The 23,015-nt window shown below is 37.8% G+C and overlaps 1 pseudogene across 1 annotated transcript in view; it reads left to right on the top strand.

Moving 5' to 3' along the window:
- The window catches only part of LOC306800008 (macrophage mannose receptor 1-like), a 33,656-nt pseudogene that overhangs the window by 2,874 nt on the left and 7,767 nt on the right, over positions 1 to 23,015 (top strand). The window contains exons 3-24 of the transcript XR_013777917.1: positions 990 to 1,163; positions 2,975 to 3,133; positions 3,945 to 4,058; positions 5,157 to 5,303; positions 6,221 to 6,403; positions 6,948 to 7,105; positions 7,515 to 7,625; positions 8,737 to 8,852; positions 9,294 to 9,442; positions 12,096 to 12,289; positions 12,602 to 12,729; positions 13,350 to 13,435; positions 14,015 to 14,148; positions 14,823 to 14,861; positions 14,969 to 15,130; positions 16,198 to 16,265; positions 16,617 to 16,715; positions 17,387 to 17,528; positions 18,631 to 18,734; positions 19,503 to 19,697; positions 21,180 to 21,282; positions 21,927 to 22,159. The product of XR_013777917.1 is annotated as a macrophage mannose receptor 1-like (transcript). The remainder of the gene's footprint in view (positions 1 to 989; positions 1,164 to 2,974; positions 3,134 to 3,944; positions 4,059 to 5,156; positions 5,304 to 6,220; positions 6,404 to 6,947; positions 7,106 to 7,514; positions 7,626 to 8,736; positions 8,853 to 9,293; positions 9,443 to 12,095; positions 12,290 to 12,601; positions 12,730 to 13,349; positions 13,436 to 14,014; positions 14,149 to 14,822; positions 14,862 to 14,968; positions 15,131 to 16,197; positions 16,266 to 16,616; positions 16,716 to 17,386; positions 17,529 to 18,630; positions 18,735 to 19,502; positions 19,698 to 21,179; positions 21,283 to 21,926; positions 22,160 to 23,015) is intronic.

Raw genomic sequence — 23,015 nt, 5'->3', positions numbered from 1 at the left:
TTGTTTGCCATCAGATAGACCCTTTTGATTTCTCCTCCCCTTAGCCTAACACCAGCTGTTCCCCCTGAGGTAATGGTGGACTAGAGAACAATTAATTCACATATTCAGGGCTATATCCCCCCCATCCTGGAGAAAAACAGCTGCTTAGGTTCAGACAGAATGCAGTATGTGAAAAAAATGTGCACAGTTTTTGTTCTCTGCTTTTAAAGCAAATGTGGATGAAGGTTATTTTTAATTGTTAGTGTTGATCCCTCCTCTGAGTGGTGCTTAGCAATAACACAATGGGCAGAAACTGAAGCAGAGGAAGTTGAATTCCACTTGAATAAGAGGAAGAGCTTCTCTTACCAAGCACTGGAACAGATTGTCCAGGGATGTTGTGGAGTTTCCCTCACTGGAGATATCCAAGAACTGTCTGCACACAATCCTGTGCCATGTGCTCTGGGATGGCCCTGCTTGAGCAGGGAGGTTGGACCAGATGACCATTGTCATCCCTTCCAACCTGAACCATTCTGTGATTCTGTGACTTTGTAATCAAAGACTTCATTTAACTGCATACTATTCCTACTGAGATTGTGTTACTATTATTGGATGAAAGGGGAAAAAATCATTCCATTCATACATTCAGTTGCTGTATGAGATTTCAGGTGCCAAAAAATCCCACAACATTAAGTCACATGAAGTGGAAGTTAAGCCACACAACAAAAAGATTGCACTATTTTTATAAAATCATATTTAAATATCTGAAATAAAAATTATTGCAGCTGTTTCACAGTTGTCTACCGCATGAAACTGCTCAATTTCTAGCTGCTGATGTGCCCCAGAAGCAAAGCACAAATTGTGAGACCCACCAAGAACTTCCATGAAAGTCATTGCTGGTGACAGCAGTTCCCCAGCTACACTGGTGTAACACTTGTAGAGTTTGCTCCAGTCATATGGAGAGTACAGACATGTATTCACATGGCTATGTTAAAACTTTTCTTCCCCCTCAGACCTGTTCACACTGTTGGGAAATTCCAATGGAGCTCCGTGTGCCTTCCCCTTCCTGCTGAGTGGAAGGTGGCACGCTGAGTGCACAGCTGCTGGCAGGTCTGATGGATTGCTCTGGTGTGCCACAACGCCCAGCTTCGACCAGGACCACTTGTATGGGCTCTGCCCAGCTGCCAGTAAGTGCCACACACTGTCCCAGACCCTAGGACACAACACTGCTGTGCAAATGTATCAATGCTGAGATGCTGTTAATAATGCAGAGGGGAAAAACCTTGCAGTGACCTAAATTTTATTCAAAAATGTCTCCTTCATGCAACAGCATTCCTGACAGAAGTAACAAATCTGTTTGCTGATAGCTTGCAGTCAGGCTGAAAGTTGTCTGGGTGCATCCATCAGTAGTTAAGCCTCAGGAAAATAAAAGAGTGCCTTCAATATGACTCTCTTCAGCATAGAATCACCTGAAAATTGAGATTCTATTCACAGTATAATACTCACTGATATTTGTGACAGCAGTAGTCTAACCTCTTCTACCCCAGCTAAGCCCAGTTCTGTATAACAAGATTGGTCTACAGCTCATGGAGGATGTAGTTTGTTTTTTGAAAGGTATAAAATTAAATAATTGGCTCAAGGGTTTTACTGAAATGTTAGGGTCGTCAACATTTCCCTTTTAATGTTGCAGAGTAGATTACAAAATAATGCTATTTAACAGGTAAAAGTATGGTCATGGGAGTGCAGGATCAAGAACACCGAAGTACATGTTCAAGAAAATATTAAAAATGTGCCTCAAACCTAAGTTTTCAGTGCAATACCACATAATCAGAATCACAGTTTGTCATTTTGATAGGAGCCTTGCACTGGTAAACCAAGTTTAACTCACTCTCAGCCACCATCAACCACCACCATTCTGACTGATTTGGTGAAAATTATTTTCTGGTACAATATTGCAAGCAGTAACTTCAAAAATCCCATGACATCCTTATTATATAAACTAGAAAATATGAAGTATTTGGCATTATAAAATTATTGGGACATTATTACTAATACTTGAGTCTACAGTTAAAAACAATGTTAAAAATCTCTGAATCAGCAATAAAGAAACACAATAAGAAATAGAATTTTTTTCCTCTAACAAACCATTCAAGAAATTTTATAATTTTTTTCTCAACAAAAGAGAAATTTAGGGCAAGTTGTAATCACAGCTTATTTTAGTACTTGCCCAGGGAACAGTTTTGCTAACAGTCAGGTCTCAGAGGACAATTTCAACATTCCAGTAATCTAAACCACATGCAGACCACAAGCACAACCTCAATTCCCTCAGCTGCTCCTGACAGGGCCCTTCACCAGCTCTCTTGGCCTCCTTGGGATGTGCTCAAGGTCTTTACTGCAGTCAGGCTCAAGACTGAGATTAGTGTCTGAGGTGTCACCAATGCAGAGTTCAAAGGGACAATCCCTGCCCTGCTCCTGCTGGCCTCACTGGGCATTTTCTGGCTCGTGTTAGGATGGTTACAAGCCAGCACCCCCAAGTCCATTTCCACTGGGCAGCTTTCCAGCTGCTCTTCTCCAAGCCTACAGCACTGTAAATGTGATTAGTGATGGCATAATTTCACAAGAAAGGTTTCATTACTGCAAATGTTTCTATTTCAATGGTGTTCAAGCCAAGAATAACCTTGGGCATAGCCTATGAGCTTCTGAACAGGATAGACAATGACCAAGATACAATTTTGATTTATTGGCCTCTTTACAGCATTTTTTTTCTCCTAGAAATTATAGAATTGGAAGGGGAAAGTGTAAATAAAGGATGAAAGGCTCATTACTGATAATTTCAATGACACACCTATTCTTAACAAAGATCAAATAACTTGTGGGTCTGAGCCTTAATTGCTCCAAAATGTTATTTCACAAATAAGCTTGCAGTTAAATTTTGCCATAACACTTTGTGTAAAATGTTCATTGCAAACTCAGGTACTAAATCCTTTCTCTCACACAGACATTGACAGATTTTGGAGTACAGATCCTTTGACAGGAACCTTCTACCAGATAAACCACCAGTCAGCTCTCACATGGCACCAGGCAAGGAAGAGCTGTCAGCAACAGAATGCAGAATTGTTAAGTGTCATGGAGATACATGAACAAATATATCTAAGAGGTGAAGTAATAAGCATGATTCAGTAAAAACTCTTTTGAAAGGTTTTTTTTGACTGATTACAAATGTGTCAATGCTTTAATCACATTACAGTGAATAGCTGCTGCAAGGAAATGGTATCTATACTGATCAGAAATAACAAAATTACAGTAAATTAGGCTTTTTCTATGTGGAACTTTAGTAAGTTGAGGAATTACCACTTGAAATTATTTATATTAATATCATTTTATCAAGAAAATCCAAGGATTTCCAGCTAATTAACCAAAAGTCAGCTCAAGCTCAGAAAACACCAGAAAGATCCCTGAAAGGGGACTTAAAAGAAGAAACATTTTAGGAGACAGCCATTATACATGAGACAACTGCATGCTATGGCATGTTTTATATTTTTATATTAGATTTTGTTTTGATAAATCAGTATTCTTCATGTATATCTAATAAAATAGTTATTTTGAAATATGATACAAATTTATACAGACTTCATAGACTTATGCATGCTGTAGAATGAAGGTCCTATATCAATTGCACCACAAGCAATTAAACCTATAATAATATTAAGAATATTCAATCTTTCAATTTTCAAAGCTTATTGTCTACAAATAACTGTAGAATAGCATTAAGTTCAGATAAAACAATATGTAAAATAAACTTTTTCAATTCTCTACCCTTTATCTACAGAAATTTACTACCAGTAAACATAAATCCTGTATTGAACTTCCAAATCACTAGGCAGGCTTTTATTATCTTCTTCTAAACTTTGGAAATTTAGAAATTTTCCTAGCAAATCTCATTAGAATTCAATTCTTTTGCTACCTAGATTTGATTGACAGCAAGAGATCCTCTCTCTGGATTGGGCTTAACAGTCTGAATCTCAACAGTGGCTGGCAGTGGAGTGGTGGCTTTCCCTTCAGATACCTTAACTGGGCACCAGGTAGTAATCCTCTTAAACAATTTTTGGAATCATAATTGGAGAATTATGCTTTTCTTCACTACATACAACATGGAATTTCAAGCAGAAGACCTCATCTCCTATCAGAGGCAGATAAATTAAAAAGCACTAGTTGAGCTGTGTCATACTGGGAATGCCTTCAGTGAAATCTGCTGTGTCTCCACAACTTCCACAGGGTTATCACACCCTCTATCCTGCAAGGACCTGGCTGCCAGCAAGCACTGCTCTTGCAAAGCCTTCCTCTCCACTTCTTATGCTTTTTTACTCTTCTTCTCTCATTCAAGAGTTCATGGCATTGCCAGTTTATCTTTGAAAGTCAATTATTGCCATGGCAACAGTCGGTTGCAGCAAATTCTGAATAAATGAAGCATAGTCCAACTTTTGGCCTTCCCAAGTCTCGAAGGTGCCACCTGCTTTTATCTGGCACACAGAAGATGAAGGGAAAGCACAAAGCTATTGAGTTTGGTGGAAGATTTTCTACCTTCTGTTGAGCTGGTCAAATTCCCCAAGCTTTGCAGGGCTGAGGTTGGCTCTCAGTATCCTGTATCTCACTCCTGTATCCCCACACAGTGGCTATGACCATGAGTTAAGCTACACACTTCCAGTTCACTGTAGAATTAAGTTGATCTTTTGTGGGGAGAGGGGAAAAAAGTAATTTATCACACTGTGGGCCTTTCTGAGAAGAAAACACTGACCATTCCCCAGGGACAGTGGTCCTGTGGAAAAACCCCGGGGGTGTTGGTAGAAGAAACAGCAATGGTGAGAGAATGTCAGGAGGTTCTGATTGCAGCAAGGAACAAATCTGCATTCAAATTCCAAAGGGACATGCAGAAAGAACCACTATTCTGCAATCAAATGTGGCAGAAAGTGTGAATTATGCAACAAGCATCATAATAAAAATTTTGATGGGTACTTCTAAATTACATTTCCTTATCTCTGGTAGAAAAATCTGTATTTCTAGTAGGAGTGAAACCATGAGCCCATAATTGACACATGGAAAGGCTATCAGTAAATTGGTTTTTTTGCTGCTGACTTAGATCCTGTGCTACATAAAAATAATTTGCTTTTTATCCCATTAAGGAAGCCCTGAGCCTGAGTCTGAAAAACTCTGTGCAGTACTAAACCCCAGAAGAGATGCTAAATGGGAAAACCAGCCATGTGAGCTGAAACTTGGCTATATCTGTAAAAAGGAAAAATCCACAAAGGATCCTTCAATTCTTCCATCAGGTATTTCAAGCAAATAAAAAACCTTTTGATAAAGGCATCAATTGTGTCACTAAAGTTGAATTTCAAGGATATTTAAAACAAAAAGTAAAAGCAAGCATTGAAATTTGCTTTTCTGCTATGATGATTGGCACAGAACAAAACATATTGCTATTTCTTTAGCAAAATGTATTTAAATACTGAAAATGTTCCTGGAGCCCAGTCATCACACAAGCATTTTTTACTTTATGTTCTTAGTCACAATTCCAGAGGCAATGGGTTAAGCCATACAGTTTCATGAAAGTGTCATGGTCTGCATGGACATGAACATAAAATTAGAGATGCTTCACCCTTCCTTCAGTGTATTCTAATGGAAACACTGAGGTTTGTCACAGAAGGCTTGGGAAAAAAAAGAAAAAGAAGGCTCAGAACAAATTCTTGATGGGGTTGCCAGCAGCCTAGAAAGATGGTAAAAAAGACCAACTTCCTTTGGACAGCTTTTCTACTGCACTTCTCTCTGATTTATTTAATGAGAGTTGGCATGGAAAGCCGTGTGTGCAGAGCATTACTTTTGCTGCAGTAATAATGCCTTTTCTTTATGAAACAGAGAAAATGTAATTTGATGGGATATACTGTGTGGAAGTGCTGCATAAAAAATTCCAAAATATTCCTCTGGACAGTGAATGCTTCTCACTAGTGAAGTCCACTAACAACTGGCTCCATTCTTTTCCTCTTTTGTTAAAATGCATCATGCTTTCTGTAAAAGTACCATGAGCAACAACATATATGCTAAAAAAATGTGTGAGGAATGAAGTACTGCTTATTTGTTACCACTTCCAGTTCATTGTAATTCATTAATTAGCTGATTTTAAATGTAATTGCAGTTATTCTAGACTTGAATTTGCACCATTTAAAAACTTGAAATATCTATTGATTTTGAGGAGATGTAGAGCCTGTTAAATGTCCAGAAGAATGGTTGCCCTATGGAGGTCACTGTTTCATGGTTCATAGAGACCCCAAAGAATGGAGAGAAGCCCTGATTTCCTGCAATGAGAGCAATGGCAACCTGGCCAGTGTCCACAACCCTGAGGAGCATGGCTTCATACTGTCTCAGCTTGGCTACAGTGAGTATTTCTACAGGGCAGTGTTAGGTACAAATAGGGATCTGTACTGTTAGAAATCTTATAGAATTAAAATGAAACAATTCTCACTTGTTTTAATGAATATTTATAGGGAATGCTGCAGATTTATAGCTTAGAAAAACTTGAAAGCCCAAAACCCACAAGAGGAGTCATTAGGGTCTTTTCATTTTCATTTCAATTCTTTTCATTTTGATTTTCATTTGTTTTTCACTGCATGAAATCACTTGAAGGAGATAACAGCTGTAGTCACTGCAGCATTGGAGTGGATTAACTGCATCAGCCACCTTGTAGCTGTAGGTACAGTGATGTACTTCACTGATAAAGCTGACAAATCTGATTTCCTGCTGGTATCTCATTTTTAACTTCTTGAAAGAAGAATGAGAATTGCATTTTAAAATAAGCTCCTCTGTCTTCTAATACATGATGAGTTTGCAGTGCAACATTGCTATTTCACCTCATCTCCATAAAATCTTGCTCCTGTGGACTTTTAACTTGGGTAATAACACAGATGAATTTCTGTCCTTAGGAGCTGAGGATGAGCTGTGGATTGGCCTGAACGACCTCAAAATTCAAATGTACTTTGAGTGGAGTGATGGAACTCCTGTGACATATACCAAGTGGTTGCCTGGAGAACCAACCCATGAAGTCACTGCCCAAGAATATTGTGTCCTTATGGCAGGGAAGGTGAATCTTTCCACATGAATCATACAGTGTAGCACTGTACTATTTGAGTTTTGGTTGTATTTCTGGGGAGATTTTTAATGCAACTTAACATAGTTGCTAAGTTGCATAGAATCAAAGAATGTTACCTTTATTCACTCAGACATATGGTTGTTCTAAACTAAATTTAAAATTAAATTCCATATAACTAGTAAGTGTTCATATCTGATTATGACTGTACATTACATGCCAAGCAAACCTTAACAGTCTGGCCGTGCCACTTAGCTCAACACAACCTCACCTCCAAGCTCAAATACTTGGAATCCACTACAAAATACAGATATTCACATTGAAACAGTATTTTGAGAAGAATGATAATGTTTCTAAAGTAAAAAGGTTCTGCCTTGCTGTTTTTCACCTCTTCCCAAACTAGGATGGATACTGGGCAGACAGTGCCTGTGACAGGAGGTTAGGCTACATCTGCAGAAGAGACCCACTACAAGGAGTTTCTGGAACAGCAACGCCTGATCCTGCCTGCCTGAAGGTAAGAAGAAAGCACAATCAAGGATCTGGTTAGCAAAATTTCATGAGCTCCTCTTAACATTGAAACTATCTTTATTTTTTTCTTCCCCAACAAATATTATTAGACAACAAATTCAGAGTGATAATTTTCACTACATTCCCATATAAAGAATAATAATAAGTCAGGCCTATTACCTCTCAGAACATTCTGTGAAAGGGGCTAAAGCCAATTCTGTGGTTGTCTGCATATTTGTTATATTGTTCTCCAACCATGTGTGGCTATTGAACATGTAGTAGGGACTGGTAACAATTTCTGGACTGTGTGGCATGATGCAAGGTGATGACAAATCTCACTACTGAAGTCAAATCAAAACAATAAAATCATTTTTATAAGTGAATTTGTTTTGAACAAGTTATTGTATCCTACCAGCTTTTTTTCCCCTTCTTTTCCTTCTTTTTACTTTCCTATTTATTACTATTCTATATTTAAGAACCATTCCCACAAGCCTATATGGGGACAGAACTGAGACCCATTGTGCTCAATGGAGTTAACCAGCAGCCAAATACTGAACACAGAATTTTTTTGCCTTTCTTGGGTGCAGCAATCAAAACTAGAGAGGGCATAAAAGGGAAAAGTGACTCGGAATTCAGCTGTAATTTTGAGGATTTTGCTCTTCAGTGGTTTCTGTGTTACCTCTTCAGTTAGACCTTTTAGGTGACCTGATGTATTAAACTATTAATTAGTCTATTTACTGTTCCTTTAGCCTCAAAAACACAGGAAACTTGAATCAGCATCTCTGCTATAATGAAATCTACTCTTTTTGGTTCTGAGCAAAGATTAATTTTATTCACCTGATTCTGAATGCATTCTCCCTTCTGTGCACCTTTGATTTGTTTACCAATAAAAATGTATCCATTATTGTCAAAAAAGTGAGATTATAGGCATTAAATCTCTTCTTTCTGCACAGAATGTTTGCTAAGCTGAATTTCCATTAGTATATTGGAATTCAAATTTATACATAATCATGTCAAGTTATATTAAAAAAATGTTAATTTATGTGTATTCATTGAAATTCAAGTACTAGAACATATGTTGGTTTTAATTGCAAGTTTATTTCATGTGTTCTTGACAGGGTTGGGAAAGACATGGTTTTTACTGCTACCTGGTTGGACATACCTCTGTAACATTTTCAGAAGCAAAGAAAACCTGTGAAAGGAGCAGTGGTTATTTAACAAGCATAGGAGACAGGTATGAAAAGAGTTTAAAAATTGTATGTCTGATGCAATAATACTAGATTTTTAAAAGCTAGTTGAGAATTTTTTGAAAATAAAAAAAAAAAACAAACAAAACCAAAAGAATAACAAAAAGAACTCAGGAATATCCTTTTTCTGAAGAAAAAAAATTAATAAATAGAGTATGGCTTTTCTTACTAAAAATACACATCAATGTTTTCTAGTACTTTACTTTGAAAGAACAGAAAACAGCACCTTCTACTCTGTAAGAAACAGTTTTTCAGTATAGCACAACTTCACTCCCTGTTGCAGCTGGGACCCAGTTAAACAACATATTCCCCATAAGAGGAAATTTAATGGAGAATCTATTCATTCTAGCTGTGTGAAGTTTAGGTGCTGAGGAGTGGAAGATGGAAGGAAAGCTAGGCTTAATCCCATTTGAGTCCTGTCATTTCAGATATGAGCAAGCCTACCTGACCAGCCTCATTGGTCTGAGCTCTGAGAAGTATTTTTGGATTGGTCTCTCAGACATGGAAGAGCAAGGGATTTTCAAGTGGGTGACTGGTGAAGGTGTTCTGTACACAAACTGGAATGCAGCTATGCCTGGTACTCCACTGATGATAAATGATTTTTGCCTCTTTCTTTTTATATATTCTCTGTACCCTTTACACATATATTTGTAGCTTATTATGGTATTAGTAGCTAGTCCCAGTATTTTTCCTATCTTTACCCTAGCCAGAACAAAACATATTCCAGAGGTCCAAACCCAGGGGGTTGAAGGCCCATATCCTATCTAGGTTCTTTCTGGGAACCAAGGCCAAAAGCACTTCAAGACATATTTTCATAAACAAAGTTTAGTTTCCATCTGAGGGGGGAGGATGTTCATAAATCTATAGGATCAGATGGGATCCATCCCAGGGTGATGAGGGAGCTGGCAGATGAGCTTGCAAAGCTGCTCTCCATCATTTACCAGCAATCCTGGGACACTGGGGAGGTTCCAGATGACTGGGAACTGGCCAATGTGACATCCATTCATAAAAAAGGGTGGGAAGGAGGATCCTGGTAACTATAGGCCAGTCAGCCTGACCTCAGTACCTGGTAAGGTTATGGAACAGCTTGTAGTGCCCTTACAGGATGGCCAGGGCATCAGAGCCAGCCAGTGTGGGTTTAGGAGGGGAAGGTCGTGTTTGACCAACCTGATCTCCTTTTATGACCAGGTGAACCACCTGGGGGATGTGGGAAAGGCTGTGGATGTTGAGTATCTGCACTTCTGCACTTTGGCACTGTCTCCCACAATATTCCCTGGAAAAGCTGGCAGCCCATGGCTTGGACAGGAGCACTCTGTGCTGGGTTAAGAACCTGGCTGATGGGTGGGCAACAGAGAGTGGTGAAAGGAGCTGCATCCAGCTGGGATCAGTCACCAGTGGTGTCCCCCAGGGACCTGTGCTGAGGTCAGTCCTGTTCAATATTTTCATTGATGACATGGATGAGGGTATTGAGTTTTCCATTAGTAAATTTGCAAATGACACTAATCTGGGAGCGTGCATTGATCTGCTGGAAGGTAGGAGGGTTCTGCAGAGAGACCTGGAGTGGTTGGATGGATGGGCATAGTCCAGTGGGATGAAGTTTAACAAGTCCAAGTGCCAAGTCCTGCATTTTGGCCACCATAACCCCCTGCAGTGTTATAGGTTGGGCATGGTGTGGCTGGACAGTGCCCAGGCAGAAATGGGACCTGGGGGTGCTGGTCAACAGCCACTGAACATGAGCCAGCTGTGTGCCCTGATGGCCAAGAGAAATCCTGGCCTGTATCAGGAACTGTGTGACCAGCAGGAGCAGGGAGCTCATTCTTCCACTGCACTCAGCACTGCGGAGGTCACACCTCAAGTGCTGTGTCCAGTTCTGGCCCCTCAGTTTAGGAAGGACATTGAGACACTGGAGCATGTCCAGAGGAGGGAACAAGGCTGGAGAGGGGCTTGGAACACAAACCCTGTGAGGAATGGCTGAGGGAGCTGGAGGTGTTCAGCCTGGAGAAAAGGACACTCAGGGGTGACCTCATCTGCAACCTCCTGAAAGGTGGCTGTGCTCAGGTGGGGTTGGTCTCTTTTGCCAGGCAGGACTGACAGAATGAGAGGACAGTCTTAAGCTGCATCAAGGGAAATATAGGTTGGATATTAGGAAAAAGTTTTTATGGAAAGGATGATAAAGCACTGGAATTGTCTGCCTGGGGAGGTGGTGGAATCACCATCCCTGGATATGTTTGAAAAAAAGACTGGATATGGCACTTGGTGCCATGATTTATTTGAGGTGTTTAGGGCATGGGTTGGACTCTATGATCTTGTAGGTCTCTTCCAACCCAGTGATTCTGTGATTCTGTGATTTAAAGAGGGTTGAGCTGGGGGAAATTACCTCACCTCTTATGTCTCTAATTGGTGATTTTTGTCAATTATGCTAATTTGCTAAATTTATAAAACTGTATTCACCCTATGGTGGGGTGAGAATTTTGTGGGTATTTTCCATATCTACTCCCTGGTGGCCTCCAATAAAGACCAGCCTTTATATTACCTCCTATATAATATTACCTCAAAAGTGTGTTTTTTTCATTTCTAGATTCTCTAAGGGATTGTTACTGTTGGGCTAAATCTATGCTACTAAGGAAGCCTCTGTGTTCCCTAATTCTAAAATGTTTTCCAACTTTGCTAAATCCACGAGAACACATATGAATTATTCTGTCTTTGAAACTGAAGTGTCTTTGATACCTGTACTTGGCACCAGTGAGGCTGCAAATTGAATCCTGGGTACAGTTTTGGGTCCCTCACTTCAAGAGAAAGATGTGAAGATATGTTGATTTAGTGGTGGGCCTGGCAGTTCTGTGTTAATGGTTGGACTATACAATCTTACAGATCTTTTCCAACCTAAATTATTCTATTATTTTCTATGATGCCATGAAAATGTTTATTTTCTGACTTCTCATTGTTTCCAAGAGCAAAATCAAACTGAGCAGAAAGGATGAAATCCCTTCCAGCCTTGGTGATAGGCTGCCAAAGCCTTGCCACAAGTGGCAGAGGAAAGAGGCAGGCAAGGAGGGAAGGAAAATGATGAGGGACTTGCTGGTTTCCTCTTTTCACTCTTTTGTCCTCCTCTGAGTGGACACTACACATATTATTTCAAATAGTCTTTTGCAAATTAACTACATGAGCCATAAAAATGTCAAAAGAGCCTCCTTAAAACACATTTCAACTTTCTTTTTTATCTCACAAAGGGAAAGAAGCGGGTTGTGTTGCCCTTAGGACTGGAAATGCAGCTGGACTGTGGGATGTTCAGAACTGTGAAGTAAAGGCAAAATTTCTCTGCAAAAAGTTGGCTAAAGAAGTCACTATTCCTGTTGCTTCAGAAACTGTTTCTAAATGTCCCTTGGGTTGGGATACAAGCAACAGCACTAATTCCTGTTTCAGAGTAAGTAAATTTTTTTTTTTTTTTTTTTTTGGCCATAATCCTACCTGGGAAACAAGAGAGCACCAAATAGATAAGTAAACTAAATGTCACAGAATGGCAGAATGGCACCATTAATGTAGCAAGCTTTTACACAACTATTCAAATATCACTGCATTTTCACTCTATCAGTGATAAGTAAGGTATCCAATTATGTTTGAATCCATATTATAATGGATAATTGTAAAGGAAGGTTTACTTATTTTTCTTATACAAGGTGGCCAGCAGAGTTATGCTTAGCACACTGAAAACAAAGTGTTCTACTTGCATCTACAGGGTTTTGTGAGAGAAGAAAACCTAAAGAAAACATGGTTTGAAGCCCGAGATTTCTGCAGAGAAATAGGAGGAGACCTGGCTGCCATTAGAAATGAAGAAGAGCAAAAAGTGATAGAAAACTTAATAAGGTAAGCCAGCAAACAATTTAATAATTGATAGTTTGGTGAAACAACACAAGATGCAGTAAAAATAATCATACTCTTGTTTTGCTCCTGAGATAATTATTTTAAAATCTATCTGGTTTTCAACATAACAGTAAGAAAAAAACCTGACAAAATGTCTCATCTGAGTAATGTTTTCAAATAAATTTTTTGGAGTTCCTAAAATGTGGTCATAACCTTACAAACATTTTAAATTCAGATAAAAACAAACCCAAATAACAAAATTTGTTAAATGCTCTCCACAGACCCTTTTCTAATTTTTTTAGTGAATCATTTTGGAACCAAATTTGTCTTCCAGTAGCCCTGAATATTTTCTTTCTGAGAACAAACTCTAAAATCTCGTCAGTGTAGAAAAACATGTTCTGTTTTCAATGCCACCATTTACAAAGTAGGAAATTTTAAGTGTGAACTTTATGTACTAGCCAATGGGAGTTTGCTGACCAACAGTACTTTTATTTTTAAAATTTCTGCATTTGAAGTGTTCAATAAGTTATTGTTCAGAGTTATTGTCCCACATAACTTTTAAAATTGAGCAGAGATGACAACATATGTCCTCTTCCACGATATGGTTTTTTTCCTCACTGTAGAAAGAATCCCATCATTCCAGCCTTTCTGGATAGGTATTGCAGTGTTTGATCCTGATGGTGGGCTCTCATGGAGTGATGGCTCTCCGGTGAGTGTTTCACCATGCCAGTTTCCTTCTATTCTGACCCTTCTTCTGTGAAGTTTCCATGACTAGGTGTGTATGAAAGCTGTATAAGAATTTCCAAAAATGTCTGTTTTGCAGCTGGGTAACTCTGAATCATTATTCTTCATACTGGATTGGAAAAAAACAAAAGTGGCCAAAAGCCCCTGAGGTTATACCATCATCAAAGTGATAAGACAAAGGACAACTTTCAGCCACAGAAATTATTATCCAAGTCATAAATATATGAGAAACATCTCTCCTGATTTCTGCTAGTCTCTGGTGATAAATTGCCATGCTCCCTTTTGCTGTTTTTATTTATAATCTCATTTTGATTCCAGTTTTTGTGGGAGTGCTACAGTCTATTAGATGCTGCTTAAACTCAGAGCCTTTCTTTCCTCTTTCAAAATGTTGCAATTACTTTAATAGCTCACATTGGCTTCACAGCCAGAGGAGAAAAAAAAAAGGAGTGGTTGGAGACTTTTGCTCTACTTCTTACCTCCTTCGAGAGTACAGTTTTATCCCTGTAGATAAAAAATAAAAACCACAGGTGTTTTTTCTCTGTAGGTGAATTATAAAGCAAAAAATTATTTTTCGATACCGAATTTCACGATTGTGGAGCAATCAGTGAAAACCCTTCCCCGACATGGATTAAGGAGCACTGTGAAGACAGTCATAACTGGATTTGTGAGATAAAGAAGGTAGGGTACTTTTATACTCTAAACTCACCTTAGGAAGAAATTCAGCTGCATCCATTCGTCATAACAGGAAGCTCTACAACTTACATACTGGTAGAAGATTTGTTGGTTTCACAGGAATGTTGTACACAGAAAAGTAGGTCGAGTCATATAAATACCTCTGGAATACAAGATTTCAGCTGTTAACAATAAATTTTTTCATTACAAAAAGTATATTCCATGATAACCTTTACTAAATTACACTTCTTTATGTAATTGTGTAATAAATAGAATAAGATGAAAGCAATCTCAAGAGCTTACCTTGCAATATTCACTGCTCTGCACAAAAGCAGATTTTTGTCAAAAACAGAAGTTCTAAGTGAAACTTCACTCTTCTGCTCAGATGTTGGTACACAACAACACAGTAGTCACACTACTCTAAATTAAACAAGACTACCAGCATCATAGAATCAGTCTTTTTGTAAGATGACACATAAAGACAAGCCTGTATTTCTTTATTCCCTGAACATCCATTTTTAACTTGGCACCAAAGATACTATATAACTAATTTTGCTTTGAATATGTAAAATGCAAACAGTTAATAGACATTAAAATTATTTCCACTGATTGAACACTTACACTGGCTCAATGTTTGGAAAGTATTTTATATCATCATTTTTTATCCCATTTCATTACAGGGACACCTTTGAAACCAGAACCTCTGGGTCCTTCTACCAGTAAGCTTCTATATATTTTCACTTACCTAAAGGGTGGTGTGATCTAACACCACCAACTTTGTGTAAGAACTGAGAAGAATGCAGAGAGTTTCTCTTCTGTGTTGCAGCATATGAAGTCACAGAAGATGGCTGGATTGTAAAAGGAGACACACAGTATTTTTTCAGCACAGAAAAAACCTCTATGGAGAAAGCCAGAACATTCTGTAAAACAACCATGGAAATCTTGCTACTATTAGAAATAAAGTGAAAGAAAATTTTTGTGGAAATATGTAAGGGGGAATTTTATATGCTATACACAACCTGGCTTACATTCACTCTTTGTACATACCCTCTGCTTGTGAAATACAGAAGAATGTGCTTGTTGCATAGTATTACCACTTCTACCAAATATTACTACTACTAACATTTTATTAGGATTAGGTTTAAATATTCTATGAAAAAATATTTATTCTACTACATGAATCTTCACTTTAGGAAAAAAACAGTCAAAATAATTTACTGTCTACTAGGATGGGGATATTCTTGTCTGTTCTAGTCTGAATGGGGTTCTGAGGCAAATACATAAGGGAGCAATGAACAGGCAGAGCAGGTGTATTCTCAGAAAACTCTCCTTCTGGCAGGGTGGTTGCCTCTTACCTGAATATCATAGACTAGAACACAGAATAGATGCACAGAGATGTGAGGCAACTGCCAGTGTAGCTTTGATGGTCCTATCTCAGGGTCATGTTGCTCTCCAAACAGCCTTTCAAAGAAAAGCTCAGACTGGTTCAGGTTAGACTGATCATTCCATTAACCCTTCATGGATTAGTTTTCCTGTACCATGGCTGAAGCACAGCAGGGGAATGCTGACAAGCTCAGAGCATGGATGGTACCTCAAACCTGTGCCAAAGTCCTGTTTGGTTTGCTAATATCAACATAGCCACACAAACACCTTTCTGAGTCACACTATTAGATGTTTGCTTTTATTGTGGAGAAGACAGGAGAAGAGCTCAGCTTGAGACACAAGAATTCCAACAGCTGCTTAAAACTTCAAAAGTATTAAAAATTTTTATACTAAGTGTTTTCCTCAAGGTCTTCTTTGACTTTTTCTTTTAAATTGAGAACAGAACTTTGAAAGCTTGGTCATACCAGTAATTCAGGCACAAATGGAAATGTGTCAAAAAAAAAAAAAAAGCAAGACTGTAAGTTGTATGGTATCTCAGGTGACTGTGCACAAGCATTTAAAGAGTATGTATTAATTCCTTTGCTTCCACAGTACAAAATTTAAACTTTCTTTGGTATTAGATTACTAATAAATATTAGAAAACACTAATTTAAAATATATTTTTATGTTTAGATCTTAAAAAATGGCAAACTGAACTCATATCTCATAGGATTAATCCAGAATGCTAATGGACAGTCCAGGTAGGTAAACATGCTACTTCAAGATCCATAAAGAACAGTTGTAGGAGTATTGTAGGGCTGGAGTTCCTTCTGGAGGAACTACTGCAAAGGAGTTAAATGCAGATTCCGAGAGTGATAATTCATGTTGAAATGTGTGCTCTCCTTTGGTGAACTGCATTGTACAAACACAGTTCTAAGTGGAATTTTTGCGATGCCATGAGTATGTTGATAATATATGTTAAAAACAAAGGTATTTTTGTCTTTGACGGGATATACAGCTGTAATTTAAAAAACATATTTTCAATATGTTAAGGAAGGGTTTTTCTCAACTGTTTCATGGACATTATCTGAGCATCCACTACTGTTTTTCAGTTGGATGAGTGGAAGCCCATGCACTATGCAGCCTGGGCACCAGGTGAGCCCAGCTTTAAAGCAGCTCAAGAAATTGTGTGGTTCTACACAAAAAAGATGGTGAGTTACACAACTCTGGCTTTTAAAGTAATTTTATGGCTCTGCTCTTCTAGTGTTAAAAATGTCTTGCCAGTTTTGAGAAATATACATAATTAAGAATCATTATATCTGAGGTATCCTCAGGGGCAATATCATCCATAAAAGTGGAATACTGATTTTAACAAGGAATGCAGCAGCAATTTGATCACTGATGTTTCAGCTCCACAATGAAAATATTCAATTTGAATCAGCAGCAATGTTAAAAAAATAATTATAAATAAATAACAGTTATTTTAATTTTTTTCTTACTAAATAGAGAATATTTATTTTTAAAATAATATTTATAATATATTTTTGAATAATGAGAGATTTTTTTGAATAATAAGAAGATGCTAATCAAACATAAAAACCTAGAAAATACATGGAGTTTTCACATTCTGCACTCACACCCTTTCAGTTCAACAAAGCTGTTTGGGAGGGTCCATTGAGAGGCCATCTCACCTGGAAGCTTCTCCCCAGTCACAGCAGGACCTGTGGATACAGTGATAATGGGAGATAGAGTTGAGCTAATGCAGTTTATCCCACATTCCCAGGCAGATTGCTTCTGAACTTAAAAGCACAGAAACCAGTTCACTTCCTACAAATGTCAATCTTATTCAGTGTATTAGTACTTAAACTTCATTTGATTTCAGGCTTGTGGAATGATGTCAACTGTGGTTTTCCAATGGCTACATCTGTGAGAGGCACAGAAGTTTTATAAATTCAACCCTCCCTTCAGAAGCACCTACAGCTCCTGGAGGATGTCCTGCAGGTTGGATTTTATTTAAAAATCAGGTATGATACTTTCATTGAAGCACAATGATATTACTGCTTGGGAGGGTACTTCAAGATATACAAGAGACCTTTTGTCTCTAAGCCATAATTTTCCAGTTGCATTAAAAATGAACCCGTTGGCTAAATACTGCAAAATGGTGGATTTACAGATTTGAATGTTTTCTTGAGAAGTGATCACCTTGGCAAACTGTTATATCGTGTCTGTGTTTCAAAAACTTGTAAAAGTGAATTAATCTGAAAGCCCCAGGCATAGAACAAAATCAGTCATCTGAGATGGAACAAATCAAAATAAGACAATTTGTTTCCAAACAGGCTTCAATGTCATGTTTGCTTCTCCCAGAAGGGACAAACTTGATGTGAGTAATAAGTGAGGGTTCTATTCCTAATACATACAGTACTGTTACAAAGGCACCCATGGATATCACACCAGGTGAGACCATGCCAGTTACAGTCATCAAAGTTCTTATTTACCATAAACCTTGCAAGATAATTTCTCTGACTGTGCCTACTGGCATGGAGCAGAGCAGAGGGTTGAGCTGCAAATCTGGAGAAGGGCACATGAGGCACACTCATAAATTGTCAAGCCTGTTAGTGATAGATGTTGGTAATGTGATGGCTACACGACTTTTAAGAATTATTATATACTTCCATTAACAAAGAGCTGTACAATGAAGAAGGCTGAATACACACAAGAGTACTCTGAACATAGACACCTAGGCCAAAAAGGGTTTTCCAGAAAATTACCACACCTGTGCTGGGCCTTTCCTATAGAATCAGCACTACTTTATCTTTTACTGTGGGGGTGTATGGCTTCTTGAAATCTCCAAGTTAGTTAAAACATTAGATTCCTCATCAGACTCCTACAATGATTTGTAAATAGCTATTTGAGCTTTGTTGTGGCTTTCTCACTCCGTCCCTTACAGGAAAGACAGAGAGCAAATTTAAAACTTGAAAATTATTTTGGCTAGGCTCCAGATCCAAATTAACTTTGAAAAAATATTTGGGGGATCTGAGTTAGACTGATTTTTACTTAAACTAGTGTAATTCATACCTAAATTCTTTGTGCTGTCATTCTAACAGTCCTATACTTATTTTATGCTAGTGTTACAATTTTTGGCTCTGGCTATGATTACTGGAGTACTGGAAATAGAGTTTGCATGAGCCTTGGAGGAAACTTGGCAAGCATACCTAATGAACAAGTTCAAGGTATAGTACATCAGCCCCTTAGGTAATAGGTAATACATTACTCTGTATGTAGTGGACATTTCCTGCAAAGAAGGCAAGTGTCAGTATGGAAATATATGTTTTTTATAATTTGTATACTCAGCATGGTTTTATGGCCATGGCATGAAATATTTTTAGAACTGAACAATCTGTTTGGGGCATGCTAATGATGCTAAGGATTGCTTCCTCATGTTTCATGAAAGTGTCTTACATTATTATAGGTATGAATTAGGATAAAATTAAAAATCCAATTTGTAGCTTTAGGCACAGAGAAAAAAAAACCAGAATGCAGGGTCTGTTTTTTTTGCCATAAATACAATGGGATATGTTTCTATTCCTCTCTCTAAATTCTGCAACTTAGTTTAGTAGAATGTCAGAGAAAGGAATGTTTTCACCTGTGTTTCTGGTTTCTCTTTGCAGCTGTGCATAGCCACATATTTCTATCAGTCAAGTGACTCCTCCTGACAGATGAAATAAGTGAACTCTTTAGATATCATGTTGGTCAGACAGGGTTTTTTGTTTCTTTCCTCTTTCCAATCTTGCTTCATTGTTCCCCACATAATTTGAGACTTTTCATGGGCAAGGGCTTGGCATAACTTTGAAATAATGGACTCAGGTAAATTTCTGATCAATACAATTAAAATGCTTTTACAAACACTTTAACAAATAAATAGTTAAGTATTTGTTTACGAGTTGATGTTTGACTGATCAACATGACACACCTAATTTTCTCTGGCTTTTTTTCCCTAGCTTTTCTCACTTACCATTTGAAGGATGCTTCAAATGATCTTTGGATTGGCTTGAATGATATGCTCAGTGAACTCAACTTTGTTTGGTCTGATGGAAGTGCTGTGTCATATACAAACTGGCTAAAGATTCCCCAAAACTTGTAGAACCTATTTGTATGACAGTCTGCATCCAGAAGATGGCCGAAATCGGCTACAGGTAAATAATTGCTCAGTCTTGACCATCAAGTTTAAATTGAGGAGCAAAACCACTTCCAGTAAGCAGTTCACTTCACTACAGACACTGCCCCAGCCTTCTCCATTGGTTGGTCATCTATCTTTACACAGGCACTAGACATAAAACCTTTCAATGTCTCACTATTCTAACTATCTTCAAGGCATAAAATTGCATTGCTGTAATTTTGTCAAAGTATTTGGCAAATTGCAGCAATGGACAGATTAATAGAGATTGGATATACTTAATAAGCTTTATTTTTCATAGTAACTTGTTAATTTTTCAGAGAATATAATGCAACATTATAACTTTAGAAGTTAAAACACAATTATTTTCTTGTCTATTAAGGAAGGAGAAGAGGATACAAGAGGAAAGTGTTCAGCATTTCAACTTCATCCTTTTTAAAACTGTAATTGAATTACGAAGGGCCAATAGATGTCAACTACTTTCTAAGCCCATCAAACCCTCTCCCACTGCTACCACTGAAATTAACATTTCATGATGCTGTAAATAAAATAGCAATCGACATAATCATGCCATACAGACTGATTTGCACACCCACATTGCCTATCTTCTATTTATTTCTATATCTTGCTTTCCAAACTTGCCCTTCACAGTATGCCAATCCACTCACTGTCCATTCTCACATCATTTGGTATCCATACCTTTTGGAGAAGCCAGGGATCTGGACACCAGCTTAATCTAGACCTGAGCCAATTCACGTTGTTCTTGCCCATGTAGCCATTGGTCAAAAAATGTTAGAAGATATTAAATGACACTGCACATCCATAGCTCCACTGCAGCTCTAATAATGCTAGGAAATGCCAAGCAGGAAAAAAAAACAAACATGTAAAGGTACATCCTAAATTTTCCTTAACCTTTAAGACTCTCCTCTCTCCTTCAGAGGATCCTTTTCAAAAGCCCAAAGGCCCAACAATTACCCCATGCCAGCTTAGCAGAGGAGATTGCAGCTTGTAATAAATTGGACATTTCAAAATTAAGCTGGTCTCATATAGCTGAAAGAGAAATTCTAAAAACTAGAACTGATGAGAGCTCTGCCAAGGACTGTAATCTAGGTGATTTTGTCAAGAATCACCACTATTTATAGCTGTCTTTGCAAGTGAAATACAAAGCAGGATCTCCATTTCATTCTTATTCAAAACCTTACTGATAGTCACTCATAAGTTGGGATAGATAATGTGGAAGAAATAATAGCGTTTTTCAGGTATTTCTCCTGGAAGATAACTAAATGAACAAACAGGCTGAGCTGAATAATGTACAACAGGGGAGCTGGCCACCACAAGGGAGGTCAGAAGGAACAGAGAAGGATGAATGAAGGTATTTCTAGAGTGGTAATACACTCTACAACATCAGAGCTAAAAATAAAACCAAACCTGAATCTACTCAGTTATAGTACTCACTTTTATAACTTCTAATATACATGTACATTCTTTCCCTTACTTCCAGTTTGATTGTGTTTCTCTGAAGAGAGGTCCTGCTGATGACACAGGAAAATGGAATAATGAAGGGTGTTACAGTCACAGAGGGTATATATGCCAGAAGGATAGTGGTGAGTTCTGTATTGTTAATCTTGAAAATGGTAAAACAAGGATTAAAACAAATTTTCTTGTTTAATGTACTTTATTTCAGTTTGGTATTGGTTATGTATTATTTTGTTTTGGTTTTTAGGTAAAGGATCAGTAAAACCTAAGGACCCATCCTGCCTCCCAATGTTTCTTAGCAATGTTTTTGAAAAACATAGCAGAATGGGAAAAGAAAATTATTTTATTTTTAAAAGTGTGACTGAATAGATGAAGCCTACAAACATTTTAATATCATGTATTAATAATGATCTATAGGGTATCAAAACTTGTCAGTTTAACACTTACTCATGTAAACCTGATAATTAAGCTGCAAAGAGTATCTTGAAAAAAGGAAGGGCATGTGTGATATTTATGGACAATGGGGTAAATTTTCCTCTGCAACATGAAATACTGTATATTTACTAATTCAAAATTGTCACAGGTTGAAAATAGAACTGTTGCTCTGATGTTATATTTAATTATAAACAGCTAAGAAGAAGATGCTCCATTCCATTAGTAATTTTACATTAGGTTTGTAAATAATGATGTTACTCAATTGCTCAAGTCAAATATGTGACTCCAAATTTAACTGCTCGTGAGGTGTTTTTGGTTTTTTTCCTTTTTCCTACAGATCCTAAACTCTTTAAATCACCAGCAACAGTGCTGGACTTTGCTTTTGACCACTCTAATGGGATTAGCTATTCTGTCAACCATTCCAAAATGAATTGGGAGGAAGCACACCAAAACTGCAATAACAATGGCTCAGAACTTGCCAGCATTTTAGACCCACATAGCCAGGCACTGCTGCTCCTACTTGCAAAGGAATATGGAGAGCCTCTGTGGATTGGTCTTAACAGCAACATGGTAAGAACAAATACATTATGTACAAGCAGCCAAGCTGACACAGGACCTGATTTTACTTTATGCTCTCACCTTGTTGCCCATTGGGATTTCTGTAGTGCTGAAAAGAGTCTGTTACATCAATGTAATAGCCACTTGCACTGGAAATCTTCAAATAAGACTCATAGATATTTCCTTTGGCACAAGGAAATGTTCCTATAAAACCAGTATACAACAGCTTAATGTGTCGTTTGGAATAAAGTATCTCAGATATAAACTGTAAAATTTCCTAAATTTTGATTTGAGGCTAAAAGTAATTCTAGGCACAATATACATCCTGCTCTCCTGCCCATGTGTTTATGTACCTCAGTGATCAGTGACAAGGTATCACACACCTGAGACTTGAAGAGGAATGATTTTTATGTGTGTGTTTATGCTCACATATTTTATTAGACTGGTCTTACTTTTGGTAGCAATAGCAAACTACAGCTGTAGACAGAAACTGGGGTAAATAATAGTAAAATGAATATGGAGGCTATATCATATGGAATATTTTGACCAATGGCTGCATTTTTTTCAATCTGAAAATGCAATTGGTGTAATTGCTCCCATTAGAAGTTAGAATATTATGGAAAAATAATCCTTTCTGTTTGTGAGATGTCTACATCAGTTGTATGACAGGAGAGGGTGAACATTTGGATGGTAGGTGTGTTTTGACATGCTACACTCTTGATCATGAATCACAGTCACGATAACTACAACAAAAGCAACGGTGATCAGAGCTGCTTAAGAACACTCCCACACACATTCCCATTCCCCATGCAGAGTCTGGGTGGTCATACCAACATGATGTCTTATCTGCTCTGACTCTTATGCCTTC

The sequence above is a fragment of the Erithacus rubecula genome (genome assembly GCF_903797595.1).
Source record: "Erithacus rubecula genome assembly, chromosome: 3".
NCBI lineage: Eukaryota > Metazoa > Chordata > Aves > Passeriformes > Muscicapidae > Erithacus > Erithacus rubecula.
Note: the sequence above shows the minus strand (reverse complement) of the source record. Positions and strands in the feature narration are given on the sequence as shown.